Here is a 23694-nt window from a genome sequence, read left to right as displayed (position 1 = left end):
GTTTAGCCTAAACCGCTCTCGGCCACGGGGCTCCTTTTAAAAGTTCGGGTAATGGGCTATGGATAATACACAATGGCCCCATTTTTCTCCCAGCAATGCATGGGAACCCGGATCCATCGCAGTTGACAAGAGACTTTCAGAATCGTGATGAGATCACTCAAGTTCATTATCAAACCGACCCGACCCCCTCCCTCCTCCCCAACCTCCAGTCACACACACACACACACACACACACACACACACACACACACACACACACACACACAAACACACACACACACACAAACGCAGGCGCGCGACACACGTTGCCAAGATACCGGCGTGAGAAGCAGACACTTGGCAGGTCGTATGTCACAATCTCAGAGCCTTGCAGACAGCAGCAAACCACATGCAATGTCACACTATTCTTTTATCATCCGCGCTACCAGACTAGACCAGTACGTTTAGCGGTACACTGTGAGAAATACATGCAAAAGTATACAACAAAAGACTACTACGCATGCGCTATGAAATAGAGAACAGTTTTAACAAAGTCGACTGAGAAAACTAACGTGGATAGAATCATAAGAAGCACGAGCGACATTAATTATTTTGAAGCAGAGGGCGAGTGTAGACCGCTCATGTTGCGTTTGGATGTTTAATTTGTGCATCTTCAATAATATTTTCGGCGTATGTAGTGATTTTAAATATTTCACACAAGATGTCATTCAATTTCTAAGATGGATTTTCAAGACCTTTAAAGCCAGTAATGCATTGGCCACCCGTCATTCAGGGCCGAGCCCCACCTGTTTTGAGCCAGAAATGTTTGCCTGTTTTGCATGATATTTTGTCATGTGTCACATATCAGTTTACAAACAATGTAAATTATTAGTTAAAAATAATAATAATTGCATTAATAAAGCTGCATACAAACATGGACTCTTTTTTGCTTTCTTGAGTAAGGCGCCTCCAAAATGCAGGTGTTTCAGCCTAGCTCAGTGCTTTCTGTGGTGGTGGGGCAGCCAGCGGAAAATATGGAGTGTAGGGGTTGGTAATGTTCTCTAGTTGCGCAGTGATCGGCTCATTGTTCTGTCACTCATGGGGACACTATGTCACCACCAAATCTAAGGATAGAGCTCGAAAATTCAAGCCCCTTGGGTGCTGCCATAGAGTTACATTAGAAGTGCCCATCCAAGAAGGCTCAAGGTCATTGGCCATAGATTAAATGACATCAAATCACATTATATCAACAGTAGCTTTGATTGGACTGATCTTAGCTAGGAGTCATCATCATGAATCAAGTCAACAATCTACTGGCAAATTATTTTTAATCCTTGCCAGGGAGATATGTATACTGTAGCTAAGAAAGCAATACTATGTGTATGTTGTGTAGTAAGCTGTTAGTAGCCCATGTGCCTCATACACCAAATTCTTAGGGTATTTCCCTTTTAAATGTTGTCTACAGTTCTGATTTGGTGGTGCACATGTAGCCTATAACCTGTTTTAGAGAAATGTAATCATCGAATATTGTAAGAGCTTTCATTGTCTGCTTATATGCCCTCTTCATTTATTCTATGGTTCTGACTTAGTGTACAGGGAGAACACTGTAAGAATGGCCCATGTTCTGAATTCTGGTCTGTGAATTTCAAAAGAGCTGAACAAATAGCTGTATTGACTACGTCTGTCCCAGCTCACTCATTAATGTCTCAAACAAAATTATTGATTGCCTTTTATCCGCTTGTCGTCCCTTTATGCCATAGTTTGTAGAGCTCAAATGTCAATAAAAAACACATTTGTTTAAGCAAGTAATACATATCAGCTATGCTTTTGTTAAAGGCAGTAAATGAGGCTGAATGAACTGTTTCGCTGCCAGACAAGGTTCCGCTGATAGCCACTGATAGCCAGGTGTAGCAGTGTTAAGGTGTTGGGACTGATGTTGGGACTCTGCTGTTGGGACAGCTTTATGTAAGCCCTAACAGTTTGTGTGCACCATTTGTCACCGTTAAAGTGCAATTAATGTATTGTTTAGTGTTATGTTGTGTAGTGTAGTGGCTTTGCTGGCATGTATCCCCAATTTTTATTTTTCCCCCACCAAGATTTACATGCTAAAATCGCCACTGAATTGATGTTGCCCATGTTCGCAGTTCATCAACAGAATTTCTATAAATCTAATTTAATTTTGAGGGTAAAAACCACTCTCATAAGGAAAAGGGCCAGGCAGGATGCTATATATACAGTACACACATTTCCAAAAGTTGGAAGCACAGAATCGTCTAGAATGTCATTGTATGCTGTAGCATTAAAACTTCCCTTCACTGGAACTAAGGGGCCTAGCCTGAACCATGAAAAACAGCCCCAGACAATTATTCTTCCTCCACCAAACTTTACAGTTGACACTATGCATTCGGGCAGGTGGCACTCTCCCGGCATCCGCCAAACCCAGATTCGTCCATCTGACTGCCAGATGGCGAAGCGTGATTCATCACTCCAGAGAATGCATTTCGACTAGAGTCCAATGACAGCGAGCTTTACACCACTCCAGCAGATGCTAGGCATTGCACATAGTGATTTTAGGCTTGTGTGCGGCAGCTTGGCCATGGAAACCAATTTCGTGAAGCTCCCAATGAACAGTTTTTGTGCTGAAGTAGTGAGTGTCGGTAGTGAGTGTTGCAACTGAGGACAAACGATTTTTACACGCTAAGTGCTTCAGCACTCGGTGGTCCTGTCCTATGAGCTTGTGTGGTCTATCACTTCCCTTGTGTGGCCTACCACTTCCCGGCTGAGCCGTTGTTGCTCCTAGACATTTCCACTTCACAATAACAGCACTTCCAGTTAACCGGGGCAGCTCTAGCAGGGCAGAAATTTGATGAACCGACTTCTTGGAACGGTGGCATCCTATGACGGTGCCACGTTGAAAGTCACTGAGTTCTTCAGTTATATATATATACCAGTTTGACTGGTATACACAGTACCAGTCAGAAGTTTGGACACACCTACTCATTCATGGGTTTTTCTTTATTAGTACTATTTTCTACATTGTAGAATAATAGTGAAGACATCAGAACTATGAAATAACACATATGGAATCATGTAGTAAGCAAAAAAGTTTTGAGAGAATGCCAAGAGTGTGCAAAGCTGTCATCAAGGCAAAGGGTGGCTACTTTGAAGAATCTTAAATATAAAACATATTTTGATTTAATTAACACTTTTATGCTTGCTACATGATTCCATACTTGTTATTTCATCGTTTTGATGTCTTGACTATTTTACAATTTAGGCAATATTAAAAATAAAGAAAAACCCTTGAATGAGTAGGTGTGTTCAAACTATTGACTGGTACTCTATGTGTATATATATATATATATATATATATATATATATATATATATATATATAAATAATCTATATGCAGTTATTTTGTGGGTCCCTGTTCTAAAAATAATTAAACTTGCTGGCATCCTCTTACGCTCCCCCACTCCTGTCTCTAGTCTGAGATAGTTAGGGTAAAAAAAGAAAGGAAAAGAACACACACAAAAAAAGCTGTCTTGCCAATATTCACATTTAGGGGCTGTGATTTGAAGGAGAAGGAGAATGAAGGAGAGAGACATTTCAGGAAGGTTTTCTACAATTATGCTTAAGCCTTCTGCTGCCCCAGTATCTCTGCTTTAGATATGTCGACTATGAGGATGTGTGTCTTCTCTAACACCCAGGAAGCTCCGATTCCAACTCCCATTAGATAGATCTGCAAGCGTTATAATGTCAAAATACATTCCTTAACACATTGGAGGTACCGAATAGGTGTGTTTTTTTGTAGCTTTATTTAGAATTGATTTGGAAGTACATACCGGCTGTAATGTGAGTAAATGAAGATAGTTACTTGGCGATACTCCATATTTGGTGACTAATGAATTTATTTTGACTTTATAATGCTTGCAGAGCTGTCTAATGTGAGTTTGAAATGGAGCTTCCTGGGCGTTAGAGAAGAGATTCGTCATACTCATCAGAGAAGAGACACGTCATAATCACTGTCGACATCTCTAACGCACAGATACTGGAGAAGCCTTCTGCATGGATAGCAGTCAATATCCAAATATGCTGTATATCTTAAGCATGCAGAGGGCTTTAAAAAAATAGTTTGGGCTGTGGGTTTGTCTTTTACACACATTTCAGAGGAAACAGACCAATAGTTGATGTTATACTGATGATAACATCAATAAATTAGACAATGCTGATCTCTCTGTGTGTGTGTGTGTGTGTTTGTGAAAGAAAGATAGAAAGAAAGAGAGAGATACTGTATGTGGGCCTATACTGTGAACCTGCTGCTGCTGCCTCTTCATTTAAAAAAATATATTTGACCTTTATTTAACTAGGCAAGTCAGTTAAGAACAAATTCTTATTTTCAATGACAGCCTAGGAACAGTGGGTTAACTGCCTTGTTCAGTGGCAGAACAACAGATTTTCAGCTTTGGGATTTGATGTTGCAACCTTTTGGTAACTAGTCCAATGCTCTAACCACTAGGCTACTTGCCACCCCTATGGAGGGGTGTTGAGCTAAAGGGACAGCTCCTAGGTGTGAATCTGCTGTCCAGTGATGTGTGGTGCTGAAGGTACAGCTCCTAGGTGATGATCTGCTGTCCAGGGACGTGTGTTGTTGAGGGTACAGCTCCTAGGTGTGGATCTACTGTCCAGTGATGTGTGGTGCTGATGGGACAACTCCTAGAGGTGTGGATCTGCTGTCCAGTGATGTATGGTTCTGAAGGGACAGCTCCTATGTGTGGATCTGCTGTCCAGTGATGTATGGTGCTGAAGGGACAGCTCCTAGGTGTGGATCTGCCAGCACCACACATTGGAAAGGGAAAGGAAAGGAGGATACCTAGTCAGTTGTACAACTGAATGCCTTCAACTGAAATGTATCTTCCACATTTAACCCAACCCCTTTGGAATTGAATAGTGTGTTGCACTATAATGGTTAGCTGTCTTGACTAAAAGTAGTGCTTAAATCTATGGTTCATTCTGGGGGCTTTAGTTTAAAAGTGGGTCGTTCTTGAATTGCAGAAGCATTTGTGTCCCTCGCCTTTGCAACCATGAAAAACATTTTAAAATGACAAATAGTTACGCATTGTACATGTATTCTTTTTTTATATTGAACTGTTTATCAACGATTAAACATAATGCAAGTTATTTATACTGCAACATTTTATGTTTATGCATTGTTTAAAGTAGCCTACTTAGGGTGAACAAATAGGTTTTTTCCCAGTAGTTACCCAGTAGAGTTATAGTGTTTTGGGGATTTAGAGATATTTATTATTTTGAATGCTAGAAAGTAAACTCAATTATTTAATAAATTGTATAGATCAATTATAAAACAAAGAAGGCTATTAAAATATGTTTAAACATTTTGATATATATACACACACGTGTCCCTCAGTTTTAAGTCATTGGTGTTACCGCCTTGAAAATCCCTCATTATGAATATATACAAGGACCTTGAGCATTCCGTCCAGTGGCAAACTGTTATCGGGGAAGTGTCTGTATTACATGTATTGGATAATAACACCCTTTTAGTATGTCATAAATTTGAAGATTCTGTTGATAATTTGGTTTGTCTAAATCCAAAGTGTCACATGATGTTACTCAAATTAAATGAAGGGAAAATACATTGTGAGCAAAAATATGAATCATATCACTTCAGTAAATTATTTCTAACAGGGTAATGACCTTAGATTTGAGAATATGTGGCCTCTGTTTTAGAACCTCCTCATTTACCTAAATCGTATCATTGGTGTTATCATCATTGGTGTTAGTACTCCTACTGGTGGCACAATGTTATTATAATGGTAAAAATATACATTTAAATGTATTAAAGCTACCATAGTAGTTGATTTAGAATGGAAAGATGTACCCAAACACATTTAAATAAATAAAACATGTATAAAAATGTAGTTTTTTCTAAAAAAGTGCCATGCCGAAATGCCACCTCAATTCAAGAATGACCCAGGTGTATAGCTTCAAACAGTTTTTCTATCAAGGATTTTGTAAGGGCATTATAAGGATGTATACATGCTTATTACAAGTTTAAAAAAAAGTAATAATGCACCTGTTGGTTTTGAGTTAGTTTTACAATTGTGAGTTGTTGCACCCCTGTCATATCATTCATAATGAAAACTAAATGACACAGTGGTGTGCATACAGCCATTTCATTACAAGGTAAACTTAAACAAATAAATGGGTTAGAATGATAGTATAAGATTGATTAATGCTTATGTAACAAACTGAAGTTTCTATTTGCTGAGGCATAGCCAGCATGATTGAAAAACTTTTTACATGTTTATTTCTTGTCATCATCATCTTATTCTTGAGAAATTCCACAAGATAGTGATGGGAAGGAATGAAGCTATTGATATTGTATACACCTGGACAATTCTCCATTGATTGAGACTCAACTATCACTTGCTCTTGAGTGGTGGCGTGGTCTAAGGCACTGCATCTCAGTGCAAGAGGCATCACTACAATCCCTGGTTCCCATAGAGCGGTGCACAATTGGCCCAGCGTCGTCCAGGTTTGGCCTGGGTAGGCCATCATTGTAAATAAGAATTTGTTCTTAACTGACTTGCCTAGTTAAATAAAAGGTTAAATAAAAACTCATGTTAGTATTTAGGGGGCATCCTAGCTTGACTGAATAACTAGGACTACTCTGCTCTCCTCTCTCTCTCTCTCTCTCTCTCACACACATTTAACAAACTGGGGGGGGGGGGGGTATGTTGGGGGAACTTTTCTCTCTCTCACACACACACACACACACACACACACACACACACACACACACACACACACACACACACACACACACACACACACACACACACCTGCAGAGTAGCTCTGTTCTATCCATTATGTCATAGACAATTATCCATCCAGATAATAAGGACACGAAAGAAATTCCTGTTCAGCATTAAGGCAAGATCCCCATAGCAATTTAAAGAATAGCAGTATAGGAAGGCTGAATTACAGGGTATATGGCAGGCTATGCTATATAGGTCAAAGAAACCGGTCTGAAGGCATCTGATTGAGTTGCCAGCATGAGGCCTTCTTTATTAGAACCGTTTGAACAGGGGAAGAACGGTGTGGATGGAAGGTCGAGCTAATAAACTCAGACTAGAGCGCAAGGACAAAGCACTCCTGACTGAGGTTAAAGGTTCCCAACCTTTGCCACGTTCAACTAGCGTTCGGACAAATTTGAGAATCTGTTGCTTTGTTCTCCTGCCCAAATGGCGTCCCGTACTAGGAGATTTGAATTGCCGTCGCTCACTAAGAGATATGATTGAGAGGTGTAAACAGGTGCCCGTTGTCGGCATTATGATTTGAATCCGCTAACTTGAATGGTTATACATTTTTAATGATAACTATAGATTTCGAATGCCTAATTATTATGATGAAATTGCCTAATAAATGATTTTTTATTTTACTTTACGGCAATTTGAATACATTACATTGAAATCATAACAATAGCATTAATAAAGCATTCATTATGTTTGCCTAATTGAACAGAATCAGCATGTTTTCGTGTTTATAAGCACATTTATTTCGAATTAGGTTGCACAGTGCCTTGCATGGTGTTTCCAAGCCCGTGATATTACGCGATGGAAAAAAGTTAAAAATCTGTAGTTGTAACAGAGTCCGTAACATAGAATATACCTAGGCTACACAATAACCCAATAAGTTAACGCTGGTTTATTCAATATAGTCCATTTATAATTAATTCCGTTTCAAGTATTTTTTTTGTGTGTCAATGGTATTTTACAACCTCATAAGTTACCTATTTGTATCCAGGCTAATAGACTACTAACTTTTTTCTGTCAATGTTTCAAAACACAAATAACTTACCCATGTTGAAACCCTTATAAGCCTTTGTATCACTGTAAGCCTGACATTACCAATTGTTTAACTTTCTGTCCCTGTCCCAAGATTCTCCGTACGCTTCTTTAATTCGATCTGTTTGATGTTAGTTCAATGCATTTGACTTGTGAAATCCCCCGCCAAAATAAAAATGTAATTGATCGGAACCAAAGGGCTGTTATTGGAATTTAAATATCTACGGTAGACTTTTTGACCGTCCGCCCCCTTGAGAATGGATTTATGGTGAAAATTACTAAATTCCCTTCATTCTATTTGAAAACGTAGACACGGACTAGGCCTATAGCCTATATTCTCCCCAAGAGACCTAGACTGGGTACCAGTCTTTTTAGAAAACATTACACTCATTGTAGCCTACTCTGTCTCACATACAGTACCAGTCAAAAGTTTGGACACATCTACTCATTCCAGGGTTTTTAATTATTTTCTACATTGTAGACTAATAGTGAAGACATCAAAACTATGAAATAACACATATGGAATCATGTAGTAACCGAAATGTGGTGAACAAATCAAAATATATTTTATATTTGAGATTATTCAAAGAAGCCACACTTTGTCTTTTTGACACCCTTGCCACACCATTTTCTGGTGTATAAAATCGAGCGCACAACAGCCATGCAATCACCATAGACAAACATTGGCTGTAGAATGGCCTTACAGAAGAGCTCAGTGACTTTAAAAGTGGCGCCTTCATAAGCATTAATCAGTCTTTTGATATCATTCTAACTAATGTTAAATTGATTAAGATACCATATTAGTTTATTTAGAATGGGAAGATGTACCCAAATACATTTAAATGAATAAAACATGTAAACATAATTTTTTTTCTAAAGTGCCATGCCCAAATGTCACCTCAATTCAAGAATGACCCAGGAATATAGCTTCAAATAGTTTTTCTATCAAGGATTTTGTAAGGGCATTATAAAGGTTTATACATGCTTATAACACGTTTAAAAAAAGTAATAATGCACCTGTTGGTTTTGCGTAAAGGGTCCCCCCTACACACAAACGATTTTTAACATTGTGAGTTGTCGCACCCCTCTGTCATATCATTCATCATGAAAACTAAATGACACAGTGGGGTTCATAGTCATTATTTATAAAGGTACGCTTTAAAAACTACAATATGTATTTAATGAATCTCAAATGAGGTCGGCTAAATTAAGTGTAATACATTTGGTTAAAGATTAGGTCAATTTCTCTGTGACTGTTACACAACTGGTAGGCCACTACAACTGTCACTTCTAATTTTCTTGCACTAATGACTATTTGATGAAGGAACAATTGTGAAACGCCCCGATTGTATGCAATTATTACCTGTGGAAAGTGGCGACAGAATAGAGCTAATCGCCATTCTAAAGACGATGCTGCCATCATGTGGTGTTTTTTGTGTACTTCATATCCCCATACTTAACTGATGCTGGGAGTTGACAACGTATAGGATTCTACTTCCCCTTGCTTCCCCCTCTCCTAAGTTGCACCACACATATTTAGAGTTGAGTTGTTCTCTCTTTCAAAATCAAGAGTCATTGTTTATCTGTTGGTTGGGAAATTGCAATGTGTTGATCTGTAAAGGTATAATCTGAAATATGTACAGCATGTTCAATGGTAATGGCTTAAAAAATGAATTGTGACTGCCGAGGCCAAATACAGTAAAATGACAATATACTGTATGTCATGGTAAAAAAAGAAGTGTAGCAGGGCTTTAATAACAGAGTTGTCAGTGCGTTAGTACAGTCCAAATCACTAAGGATCGATCATGGTCCACACACACCAACACAGTCGTGAAGAGGACACAACACCTCTTCCTCCCCAGGAGGCTGAAAAGATTGGGCCCTCAGATCCTCAAAAAGTTGCAGCATTGAGAGTATCTTGACTGGCTGCATCACCGCCATGGTATGGCAACTGCTTGGCATCCATCCACAAGACGCTACAGCGAGCAGTGCATAGGGCCCAGTACATCACTGGGACCGAGCTCCATCCAGGACCTCTATTCCAGGCGGTGTCAGAGAAAGGCTCTAAACATTGTCAAAGACTCCAGCCACTCAAGTCCTAGACTGTTCTCCCTGCTACCGCACGGCAAGTGGTACCGAAGTCCGGAACCAACAGGACCCTGAACAGTTTCTACCCCCAAGCCATAGTTAGTTAAATCGTTAACCAAATAGCTACCCAGACTATCTGCATTGACCCTTTTTGCACTAACTTTGTCTCATCACATACGCTGCTGCTACTGTGTGTTATCTGTCACTTTATTCCTAGTTACATGTACATACAGTATCTACCTCAATTACCTCGTGAACCCTGCACATCGACTCGGTACGAGTACCCTTTGTACATAGCCAAGTTATCATGACTTATTATGCATCTATTATTACGTGTTTTACTTTTCTTTACTGCTCTATTTTCTCTCTCTCTGCATTGTTGGGAAGGGCCCGTAAGTAAGCATTTCACTGTTAGTCCACACCTGTTGTTTACGAAGCATGTGACGGATAAAAAGGGATCGGAGTATTATCCCAATACCTACAGTCTACATCCTATAGTATCTTAACTACTGTATTACAATATTCTGTCATGTCATCTATGTCGTTAGCAGTGAAGCTGGTGGAAGGAGCTATAGGACGGGCTGGGATGGAATAAATTCATGTGATTTCCATATGTTTGTGTTTGATACCGTTACATTTATCCCATTCCAGCCATTACAATGAGCCAGTCCTCCTATAGCTCTTCCCACCAGCTTCCACTGGTAGTTAGTAGTACTATCGAAAATGACGTTGAGCCCTGTAATTTTTAAGCCCCCATTACTATTGCTCTCTTTTCCTCTGTCTGCCTGCCTGTCTGATTTGTCTATATGCATGTCACTCACTCACACACACACACACACACACATCCCCATGTTAGCTAGAGATTGAGCAGGTGTGCGGGTGGCCGCTTTGGTTGGTTTTGTCGCCATGGTGACGGCGTGTTGCCAGGCAGCAAGCGATGGCCCTCGGGAGCAGCGGGTCACTGCACACTAAGGGCTCTCCGCCCACATACACACCTCTCAGCTGTACCACACAGACACACACGCGCACACACACACACACACACACACACACACACACACACACACACACACACACACCTCAGAGGAGAGAGGGAAAGAGGGAACAAGGCAGGAATGTTTTAAGAATAAACACTGGACTATTTTGGAGTGAACAGCGATGAGTCCAGATCTGAATCCCGTCAAAAACCTGTCGAGACCTGAAAACAGCAGTTGGTGGAAGGCACCATTCAAACATTGAAGAATTGGAGTAGTTTGCAGGTGAAGCTATTGGGTGCCAATAATTTGGGCCATGCCATTTGATTTAATGTTCTTAATTAACATTATAAATGTAATTTTTCAGAAACAAAATTGGTTCTGCAATGTTGACAATCCAATACCAAGCATGGAGACCAATTATAGTTATTTCAATTTTAACTTCTTTTTGAAGAACTAGGGAATTATTTCAGAAGTTCAAGGTTGCAATATATGTCTGCAACTGTATGTTTGGTAGAAACAAATGGTGACTTGATGTGAAATGTAAAAGGTAAAGAGCCAGTCGATGCTTTTCAACACATTGAGTAATTTATTCTCTAGCTTTTTCACAGATCAAATCACAGATTATGTTACATGATGATATGATGTTCCCAGTCATAAAACCAATAGATATTACAGGGAATTTGAAACAAATAATCCATTCTACATGTTACAAACATTAGTTTATAAAAGCATTTAAGAAGGGCAATCCACCACCCCACCCTGCATTATCTGGGAATTGAGCTAATATTCCTTAACTCCATTACACTAAAACAAGATAAGATATCATCACTATTAAATCCATTGATTCATCAATTCAGTTATGGAGTTGAATTTTCTGGTCACCCAATACAGTCATGATATCATTTTCCTGTAATAAGTGTACCAAATGTCCATGTTTATTATAAATGTGTAAAGACCTCTGTCCAAACTGGGGGTTACATGTTGACTGATGGGGACCAATCTGTTTGCAATGTATTTCCCCTGTAGCCTACCCAAGCTTCTTACATAAAACATAAAACACCTACTAAAATATTCTCCCCTCACCCCAGACTTTTTTTCTCCCTCTCCCCCTCACTCACATGGTGTCACGCCTTGGTCAATGTGTTTTGTGTTTTCGTTATATAGTTGGTCAGGCCAGGGTGTGACATGGGTTTATGTGTTGTATTTCGTATTGGGGTTTTGTATTATTGGGATTGCGGTTGAGTAGGGGTGTTGTTAGGCTTGGCTGCCTGAGGCGGTTCTCAATTAAGAGTCAGGTGCTTCTCGTTGTCTCGGATTGGGAACCTTATTTAGGTAGCCTGAGTTCGCGTTGTATTTCGTGGGTGATTGTACCTGTCTTTGTGTATTCACCAGATAGGCTGTATAGTTTCACGTTCCGTTTGTTGTTTTGTTTCTCACAGTTATTTCATGTATCGCTGTTTCCTTTATTAAAGATCATGAGTAACCACCACGCTGCATTTCGGTCCGACTCTCTTCATTCAACAGACGAACGCCGTTACACATGGTTCCATTGTATTTTCATGACATGTTTTACTAGGTTATTGTTGATGATTAACAAAAGGCTACGCTCATAAACCAATTTATAGTTAGTAAAGATGGCAATTTGTCTTTCCAAGATCATCCATCCTGACAGAAGTTGATTTTCAAATGCTTCATAAAACCTCAAAATACACACACTGTCACGTGTTCTTAAAAACCTGGTTAAACACCAACAAACAATTTGGTCGATAAAAGTTACAGACCCAAAGGGGTCTAAATTGTGCAGTAGTTTTTTTTGTGTGGATGGGTCCATTTTCACTCTGAATTCACTACTTTTCCATCATACAACAAAAATAGTTTTCTTCTACAGAATTATTTATGACCTTCCTAAGCTGTAGTCTGATTTAGAAGTATGGAAATTCTTGTGGCGTCTTGGAGTCAGACATTCAAGGTGCTTCTTCTCTTGACATCAACGGAAGTGTCGCAGATGGGGATCTGTGAAATCCACGGCTAAAAGCCTGACATGTTGCCCCTTGCGCAGGCTTCTTCAGACAGGTACAGACGCTTCAGAAGGGTGGTCACGTGTATCCGAGGCATGGGGCTAATTTGAGTGGTAAGGCTAACCTAAAACATGATCCCAGTTTGATATGCTACTTGTGTATTCATTCTCATATCAGCTAAAAATAGAAAAACATATTTTGGTCACGGAGACAAATGCACATGGCTAGCTGGCTGCAGCAGATTCTACCATTTCACAATAGCTTGGAATCCCCAGTTATTACGTTTAAACAAAATACCTTTTTGCGTATATTGTTGTTGTTTGGTTTACTGTATGAACAGTCACTAAGATTATATTTGGTTATCAATGCAAAATAGGCTACTTTGATGAATAGCCTATAGATAAGATCAAGGAACCAAGCCACAACACTATCCCCAAGGCTACCACAATTTTGGTTTAACGGCGGTTGGCATCCAATAAATGTTGCATTACCTCCACCTACTAGGCTGAAGTATAACTCCTTTATACTTTGCTTAAATAAAAAAATAAAAAAATACCCTACCATCTAACCCTACACTTACTAAAAACTCACCACGCTACTCCACTATTACATCCATCTAGTCCTACCTCAGACCAACAGCCTGAAAGGAATGTAAACCACCACTCAACACACCCTGTAACTCTTCTGACATCAAGTCTTGTACACCCAAATACCTCTCTGCAGCTGCCACCACAACCTCAATTTTCTGCAACCTACCTTCCATCCCTACAGTATAGCTGAGAACCATTGCTATAAATGCTAAAAATCCAATCTTACTGAGGCATATATCACTTGTTGGCCTATCCCTATGTACTGGTACAGATCTAAAATCAGCAAAAAAAGAAATGTCCCTTTTTCAGGACCCTGTCTTTTAAAGATAATTTGTAAAAATTCAAATAACTTCACAGATCTTCATTGTAAAGGATTTAAACACTGTTTCCCATGCTTGTTCAATTAACCATAAACAATTAATGAACATGCACCTGTGGAGCGGTCGTTAAGACACTTAACAGCTTACAGACAGTAGGCAATTAAAGTCACAGTTATGAAAACTTAGGACACTAAAGAGGCCTTTCTACTGACTCTGAAAAACACCCAAAGAAAGATGCGCAGGATCCCAGCTCATCTGCGTGAACGTGCCTTAGGCATGCTGCAAGGAGGCATGAGGACTGCATATGTGGCCAGGGCAATAAATTGCAATGTCTGTACTGTGAGACACCTAAGACAGAGCTACAGGAAGACAGGAGGAACAGTTGGTCGTCCTCGCAGTGGCAGACCACGTGTAACAACACCTGCACAGGATCAGTACATCCGAACATCACACCTGTGGGACAGGTACAGGATGGCAACAACAACTGCCCGAGTTACACCAGGAACGCACAATCCCTCCATCAGTGCTCAGACTGTCTGCAATAGGCTGTGAGAGGCTGGACTGAGGGCTTGTAGGCCTGATGTAAGGCAGGTCCTCACCAAACATCACCAGCAACAACGTCGCCTATGGGAACAAACCCACCGTCGCTGGACCAGACAGGACTGGCAAAAAGTGCTCTTCACTGACAAGTCGCGGTTTTGCCTCACCAGGGGTGATGGTCAGATTCGCGTTTATCGTTGAAGGAATGAACTTTACACCTCGGCCTGTACTCTGGAGTGGGATTGATTTGGAGGTGGAGGGTCCGTCATGGTCTGGGGCGGTGTGTCACAGCATCATCGGACTGAGCTTGTTGTCATTGCAGGCAATCTCAATGCTGTGTTTCACAGGGAAGACATCCTCCTCCCTCATGTGGTACCCTTCCTGCAGGCTCATCCTGACATGACCCTCAAGCATGACAATGCCACCAGCCATACTGCTCATTCTGTAAGACAGGAATGTCAGTGTTCCGCCATGGCCAGCGAAGAGCCCAGATCTCAATCCCATTGAGCACGTCTGGGACCTGTTGGATCAGAGGGTGAAGGCTAGGTCTAGGGCCATTCCCCCCAGAAATGTCTGGGAATTTGCAGGTGCCTTGGTGGAAGAGTGGGGTAACATCTCACAGCAAGAACCAGCAAATCTGGTGCAGTCCATGAAGAGATGCACTGCGGTACTTAATGCAGCTGGTGGCCACACCAGATACTGACTGTTACTTTTGATTTTGACCCCCCCATTGTTCAGGAATACATTATTCCATTTCTGTTAGTCACATGTCTGTGGAACTTGTTCAGTTTTTCTCAGTTGTTGTTCATACAAATATTTACACGTTAAGTTTGCTGAAAATGAACGCAGTTAACAGTGAGAGGACATTTATTTTTTTGCTGAGTTTACTACTCACACCACTCCTCTCTGGATCCTGCCCCCCTCACCCATCTTCCTCTACTTTCTTCACTGCCTCAGCATATGACAACTTCTGCACTACTCTAACCCTGTAAACCTCAACCTGCCTCTCTCACATGGGACATTTCTGATCCCCAGCCCCATGGGCATCCCTACAATTAACACATACTGCTTCTTTCCCCAAGGCTACACATTCCTTTGTCTCATGCCCTTCTGCAGACTTCTCACACCTAGGAACCTCCCTCCTACGCACTGCTACCACATGCCCATAAGCTTGACACCTGTAACAAGGTAATATATTCAGCACAAAAGCTTGTACGGGATAACTTATATATCCCAACATCACTTTGTCGGGGAAATACTCAACATCAAAACTCAAAAGAACAGACAACGAATCTTCTGTTTCACCACTGATGCCACCCTGTCTACTTCGTAGCAAACGATGAGCATCACAAACCCTGGGAATCTTCCCCTTCAGTTGGTCAACTTTCACATTTACCGCTACCCCAGTAATCACTCCTTTCAATGGTGCCCTTTTCTTGAGAGCAAAACAATTCACATCTCGTCTCCATTCATTTAACACTGAGCGCCTGCTCCCTCTGACCAGCAAACACAAACAACTATCACAAGACCACTGCTGGTTACCCTCACCGATTCCACAGCACCCATCTCTGTTTTCACCCACCCTGAAACCACCTATGGATCAGCCAAAAGGCAAGGGTCCACTTGAAAAAAATGTCACTCCTACTGTCACAGACTCATCTTTATCCTGACCATCGGTGCAAGCCTTGGGCTCCGAGAACTTCACCACAACTGCCCCCTCTGATAGTTCGCCCTCACACACTTCCATTTCTCCTCCCGTCTTCAGCTCATTCTGGTTACACTTTTTACCATTCTCCTTTAACAAACCATCTCCCTTTTTTAACCGATTCAAGGTCAACCGCTTCCTCCCGCTCTCTCTTCAACCCCTCTGCCTCTCATTCTCATTTTCCAAGTATACATCTACTTATGATAACATTGCAATTCTCCTGACATGCATCTTGTTCTTGCCCTCTCAAGGGACGCCATTTTCCCCAGCTACGGATCTTGACACTTCGACCTGTCAAGCTCACCCAGTACAAAAGTACATTGAATGCTGGAGCGTATAACAAGGAGATCCCCCTTTTGTGATGAAAAATGACAGTGCAACATTGTGCTACACTCTGAATCTTGTATCTCTCTAGAGCATGCAGTAATGTCAGAGAGGAAGAGAGAGACCCAATTCAGTGGAAAATCTGTCTCCCTCCAGCAGGTGGTGCTCCCCCCCCCCCCCCTGCTGTGTCGCCCACCAAGCAAGGAGTTTGTATGGAGATCAATGAGTGAAGAATTTGGATGACAAAAAATGAATGGCTTATTTGCTACATGAAAGTTAATTTAATCGAATAGAAGATTAGTAATGCTTTGCTAAGTAGTTACAGGTGTACTGATAATTAGGACACGTGACATCCAGACAACTTTGAGAAAAAACACTTTATATCGGCGTTGTCTCGAGATGGCTATGCATATTCATAGATTGAGGCTAGTAGCATAGCATCTCTCTCCATTGAATACATGCGGTTGACATCAACAACAGTCATCGAATATTAAAAATAGGATTACAATAATGAGATGCATCCACAAATCCAATGAAAGCATAGGCGGGAGCTAGATAGCCTGCCGTATCGCATTGTGGACAATGACTACAATTGTTAGGGCGGAGAGACATGTATCTTGTCAGTATATCCATAATCTTTGTTGTAACACAAGTTGGAGGAGAGCCTGACTGCGGCCCAAACTAGAGGTCGACCTATTAATCGGAGTGGCCGATTAATTAGGGCCGATTTCAAGTTTTCATAACAATCGAAAAATCGAGCGCGGATTTTGCAGATTTTTTTTTGTAATTTTTTTTTTTATACCTTTATTTAACCAGGCAAGTCAGTTAAGAACACATTCTTATTTTCAATGACGGCCTAGGAACGGTGGGTTAACTGCCTTGTTCAGAGGCAGAATGACAGATTTTCACCTTGTCCACTCCGGGGACCCAATTTTGCAACCTTACAGTTAACAAGTCCAACGCTCTAACCACCTGCCTCTCATTGTACTCCACGAGGAGCCTGCCTGTTATGCGAATGCAGTAGAAGCCATGGTAAGTTGCTAGCTAGCATTAAACTTATCTTATAAAAAACAATCAATCAATCATAATCACTACACATGGTTAATAATATTACTAGTTTATCTAGCGTGTCCTGCATTGCATAATCGATGCAACGCTGGGGGATGATTTAACAAAAGCGCATTTGCGAAAAAAGCACAATCGTTGGACGACTGTACCTAATCATGAACACCAATGCCTTTCTTAAAATCATTACACGGAAGTATATATTTGTAAACCTGCATATTTAGCTAAAAGAAATCCAGGTAAACAGGCAAAATTAACCAGGTGAAATTGTGTCATTTCTCTTGCGTACATTGCACGCAGAGTCAGGGTATATGTAACATTTTGGGTAGCCTGGCTCATTGCGAACCAATTTGCCAGAATTTTACGTAATTATGACATAACATTGAAGGTTGTGCAATGTAACAAGAATATTTAGACTTAGGGATGCCACCCGTTAGATAAAATACCGAACGGTTCCGTATTTCACTGAAATAATAAACGTTTTGCTTCCGAAATGAAAGTTTACGGATTCGACCCTATTAATGACCAAAGGGTCGTATTTCTCTGTGTTATTATGTTATAATTAAGTCTATGATTTGATAGAGCAGTCTGACTGAGCGATGGTAAGCAGCAGCAGGCTCGTAAGCATTCATTCAAACAGCACTTTCATGAGTTTTGCCAGCAGCTCTTCGCAAGCACAGCACTGTTTATGACTTCAAGCCTATCAGCCTAATGGCTGGTGTAACCAATGTGAAATGGCTAGCTAGTTAGCTGGGTGTGCGCTAATAGCGTTTCAAACATCACTCGCTCTGAGACTTGGAGTAGTTATTTCCCTTGCTCTGCAAGGGCCACGGCTTTTGTGAAGCGATGGGTAACGCTGCTTCGAGTGTGGCTGTTGTCGATGTGTTCCTGGTTCGAGCCCAGGTAGGGGTGAGGAGAGGGACGGAATCTATACTGTTACACTGGCAATACCTTAGTGCCTATAAGAACATCCAATAGTCAAAGGTATATGAAATACAAATGGTATAGAGAGAAATAGTCCTATAAATACGATATTAACTACAACCTAAAACCTCTTACCTTGGAATATTGAAGTCTCATGTTAAAAGGAACCACCAACTTTCATATGTTCTCATGTTCTAAGCAAGGAACTCAAACGTTAGCTTTTTTACATGGCACATATTGCACTTTTACTTCTCCAGCACTATGTTTTTGCATTATTTAAACCAAATTGAACATGTTTCATTATTTATTTGATGCTAAATTGATTTTTATTTATGTATTAAGTTAAAATAAGTGTTCATTCAGTATTGTTGTAATTTGTAATGGTCATTATTACAAATAAATAAATAGAAAATTGTCCGATTAATCGGTATCGGCTTTTTTTTTGGGGAGTCCTCCAATAATCGGTATCGGCGTTGAAAAATCATAATCGGTTGACCTCTAGTCCAAACACTTAAAAGACACCCTCATCCACTTAACCATGCCTTATGCCCTTGGGGGAATCCCTGTCGCCATCTTGGAGGGTGGTCCAAATAATTAACCAAGCAAGGGAAGTTTGCAACTTAAGCCCCTCAGCCCTCGTTTTCAGTCGGCTTTTTCGAGTGTACAATTATGTTCACTCCGGGGCCTGAAACACCCCATAATTCAATTTGCGATGATTGTACATCCGCTACGAAAAGTCTGCAAAAACTTAAAAACAACATCAATGGAGAAGTCAACATACAAGTGTAAGTAAAAAACAAATGCAAATAAGTTAGATATTTTGCTACTACGTAAAAAGTAAATATGTTATTGTTTGGTTATCTTTTGGAAATTGTAGAAATAAAACATTTCCCTTCAGAATTTCCAGCTAGGCAGGCTAACGTTAGTTAGCTAATTAATTTGCTAGCTATCATACAGTAGAAATATATTAATAATGATATATTTAATATTAGTAGACATGCACTTATAATTGAATGTAGGGCACCATATAAAGCACCCACAAGCTACCGGTGGCTGAAAACACAATCATCATGGGATGAACGAGTGACACATTTCCAGTGAAAGGTGTTTTTTTTGTTTTTTTGAAAGGTGGTTAATTTAAAAATAATTTCTTCCTCCCTCGCCCCTTGCCCTGCAAGTGTATACTCGTCAGACGTCATGATATGCCATCAGAAGTGTCCACTTAATTTGAGGGCTGAGGGTGTCACGAATCCCGCCGAAGATGGTGCCTCTTCCTGTTCGGGCGGCGCTTGGCGGTCGTCGTCGCTGGCCTAATAGCTGCCATAGATTCCCTTTTTTGTTTCTGTTAGTTTGGTCTGATTGGTTACACCTGTTTTGAGTTTAGTTTTGTTTGTGGGCTATTTAAGGGCACTAGGCCCACCGGCTATTGTGCGGGCTTGTTTTCTGTTCATGGTGTTGGATTATTTGTGGATTCGATTTTTCCAGACAGTTTAGTCCTGTTTGTTTGGACTGGTTATTTCATGCGCCCTTGTGTTTGGCATGTCCGTTTTCACTGTCTTTGGAATAAAGATCCACGTTCGGAACTAAACCTGCTCTCTGCGCCTGACTCCTCCACCCACTGCTCCTAGAAGCCTTAACAGAGGGGGCGTGTCTTAAGTTTTTGGACCATTGCCCCTGTCTCTCATCAGAGATGTTATTTATTTTGGGAGATTGCAAAATATGACCTTTTCATTCAAGACAGGATAAATATATTGTTTCAGCTGATAATAAAACATGTTTTGTTTAGTTACTTTTTCCTCAACTTGTTTCTCTAACTTTATAGGAAGTCAAGCTAGCTTGTACTCTGCAGAGCAGAGAGCAGCCTAGCTCAACCTAGTCTCAGAGCATTTTGTATTATTCTGTGTGTAAATCTGAGAGACTCCTTTTCATATGCTATGTTACAAATTACCATTTGTACAATTCAGGATGAGATTCGAACTCGCAAATTTGTTTGTGTTTTTGCCTTAAGTAACCAACCATCTTATGTAACATATCATTGTAATTGAGTGCCCTGTTATATCTAGTCTATGAGACCAGGCTGGCTAGCTAGCTAAAGCTTGGCTAGGTTTAAGTTACCATTTTGGCTAGTCACCTCCACCTAATAATTAGCATAAAAAACAAACGTCATTACCATCACAATAAACTTAAACGGGAGACAGCAGTCATATAATATAATTAGCTTAACAGGCAATGTGTATTGTTAACATTACTATTGACATTTTTCTCACTTATAGAAATGGGTAGTTAATTAAAAAAACATTTTTTTTTTTAAATAAATGTATTTTATTCATAATACAAAAATCAACTTACATTGCTACATCAAACATGTCTAGTAATTTTGGTATAGAATTTTGGAATTTTTGTTTGTGTATAAAGTATTTGGCAACAAGAATAAAACAATTAACAATAGTAACATATTATATATTTTATGTTCAAATTATAGGCAGTGTTCATAATAGTAAATAAGTACTTTGCAAGGTTTTCCCAAAATTCGGACACAAATTTACATTCAAAGAACAAGTGAGACAGATTCTCACCTTCTTTTTCACAGAAAACGCAGATATCATCAATAGCCACAAATGTGGAAATCATAGAATTACATGGATATATCTTATGTAAAATGTTGAAGTGCACTTCCTTAACTTTGTTTGGTATACAGTATTTGTAAGTTCTTAACCATGCATTTTTCCAGACAATGTCAGGAATAAGCATGTTCCAGAAAAACTTTCCTCTCGGTGTAAGTTGGTTTTGTGAATGAAGAATTTGTCTAAAATATTTATTACAACAAGATTTCTCAAGTAAGCCCACACCTTCCAATCTGAGTTCTTGATAAACTTTGTGATCATTCCCAAAATGAAGATGACTTTTCATAAGTGTGGAATGGGTAATTTTTTACATAATGACATCACTGAAAACCATACATTTTCAACTTCTTCTGTGGTTTGTTAACTTCCTGTTCTTCGATGGACTCTGGCTGGACTGAAGATGATGCAAAGTTTGAAAAATGTCAAAGTATGCAGTGTCGGTCTCACAACAGAGTCTTCCACTGCAAGGGGGTGCTGCGTTTCCATTCTGTTATGGACGTCCCCATTGAAATGCATGACATCCGGTGCAACACAACGGAGTGATTATGGTAATGTGAATGAATAAACAACGTGAACGAGATTGATGCTTAAAGGGCAATTCCGCAAATTTTCAACCCCATATTCATCATCTCCAGCACCAAACCAGTGTCTACCAGAGGAGGCTGGTGGGAGGGGTATAGGAGGACGGGCTCATTGTAATGGCTGGAACAGCGTCAATGTGGTTTCCATATGTTTGACACCATTCCATATATTCCATTCCAGCCATCACAATGAGCCCATCCTCCTATAGCTATTCCCACCAGCCACCACTGGTGTCTACATATGTGAAAACAGTGTTTCTATGATCTGTGGTTAAAAATATAAGAAGAAAGCTTGTGTGGCATCACAGGGTAGGATAAAAAAAAAACAGTGATTTTCAAAACCTGCAACACGTTTCTAGCCCAAGGGAGGGTATTTTCTTGCTCCACACGTCACTGTGAAGCTCATATTGTTTGAAAATCACTGTTTTTAAAATGTTTTAACTTTTGATGTCGTCGGCTATAACTTTTTTACCGTAATTTTTTTATTTTTTTACTGAACTTAGAAATGTGCCGTTTTCAGATATGTTGACACTGGAGATATTGAAAATTAGGTTGAAAAGTGAGGGTTGTTGGCCTTTAAGGTTACTACAAACGTCAGTCGGTTGATCTATGTGCATGTGTGTGTGAAGTGGGATTTTTGGAGCAGGGAACACCTTTTGGTAATACGATACGCTCACTGGGGGGCAATAGCAAAGTTTTTCATTTAATTTCGCCTTCTCTTGCTAGTATTAGCTAGCTGGCAGCCTAATTTGGATGCTGGCTTTAACCTGGCTAAAAACATAGCAAACTAGCTAGCCTTTTTAGCTTCCCACATCTCCATGTGAAATAATCATTCCTATATCAGCTAAAAATATAATACCATCATGTTTTGGTCATGGAGGAAAAAAAGCACATAGCTAGTTGACTACAGAAGGTTCTACCATTTCACAATAACCTGGAATCACCAGTTATTACTTTTAAACCTTTTTTGGTATATTCTTCCTGTTTGGTTTACTGTTTGAAAAGTCACAGATAATATTTGGTTGTTTATCAATGCAAAATAGGTTACTTTGATGAATAGCCAATAGATTAGATCAGGGAACCAAGCAACAACGTTACCTGTATTGCGCGTCTCAATTTTCAGGTTGTACAAAAGTATGTCGATTATTACAAGGAGCCGCCCCTTTTGTGACGGAAAACAACATTGCAACACTGCGCTATGCTCGGTACGGTCAGTCTCCATAGTGTGTGAATTGAACTTTTAAAGGAACAGACTGTAGTAGATGAAAGTCCATGAGTTAAGTCGGGGGAGGTGCATCTGCGACAGCTGAAAGTCGGACACAAATGTGTTTTTTCAACAGCAAGGCTCAAATCAACATGGCAGAGTTGCCATGTTTGTAAAACTTTTTCTTTATGATGCCGTAATAAACATCTCCAACACTCATATCATACAATCACAATCCCTGAAATCATGTGTGTACATTGGAGCCTACAATCAATTGACAGTGAGAGAGCCACAAATATCACACTTATTTGTAGGCTATATGTATATCCACGGTACACATACATCCAGGCAAATTAGTTCCTGTTTCAGTCATGTCTTTGGCCAGTTTGCATGGGTCAAACAAAAACACCCTAATGCAGACATTATATAACCGGTGGGTCTAATCCTGAATGCTGATTGGTTAAAAGCACATTCCAGACTGTGTCTTTTCCACAAATTACCACCGGCGAAATCTATGATGTTAAAATGCCTATTTACTTACTGCAGCTATCACCTACATTGTGAGAGGCTCTATATAAGTGATAATGCCCGAGAAGCCAGTGTTTGGAGGATATATTGGCATGGGTGTTGTTAGGCCTAAAACACATTTGAGACTGAGAAATACTGCAGGATTAAGGTTGTGAAGAGCAACTGCAGAAATGTTGGGAGATTCCCAATTGCATACTCCTCATGACCTCGCTCCTCTCCTCCTTCTTAAAACCCATTGGAGGAGAAGGTCAGAGGGGCGGGACCTCTGGCTTTCTCATCCAATGGGTTTTAAGGAGGCAAAGAGAGAGGACGCAAGGATTATGCAACTGAGAATCTTCATGACCTTTGATCACATG

The sequence above is a fragment of the Oncorhynchus nerka genome, linkage group LG7 (assembly GCF_034236695.1).
Source record: "Oncorhynchus nerka isolate Pitt River linkage group LG7, Oner_Uvic_2.0, whole genome shotgun sequence".
Lineage (NCBI taxonomy): Eukaryota > Metazoa > Chordata > Actinopteri > Salmoniformes > Salmonidae > Oncorhynchus > Oncorhynchus nerka.
The sequence above is the reverse complement of the archived record's forward strand: the minus strand, read 5'-3'. Positions refer to the sequence as shown.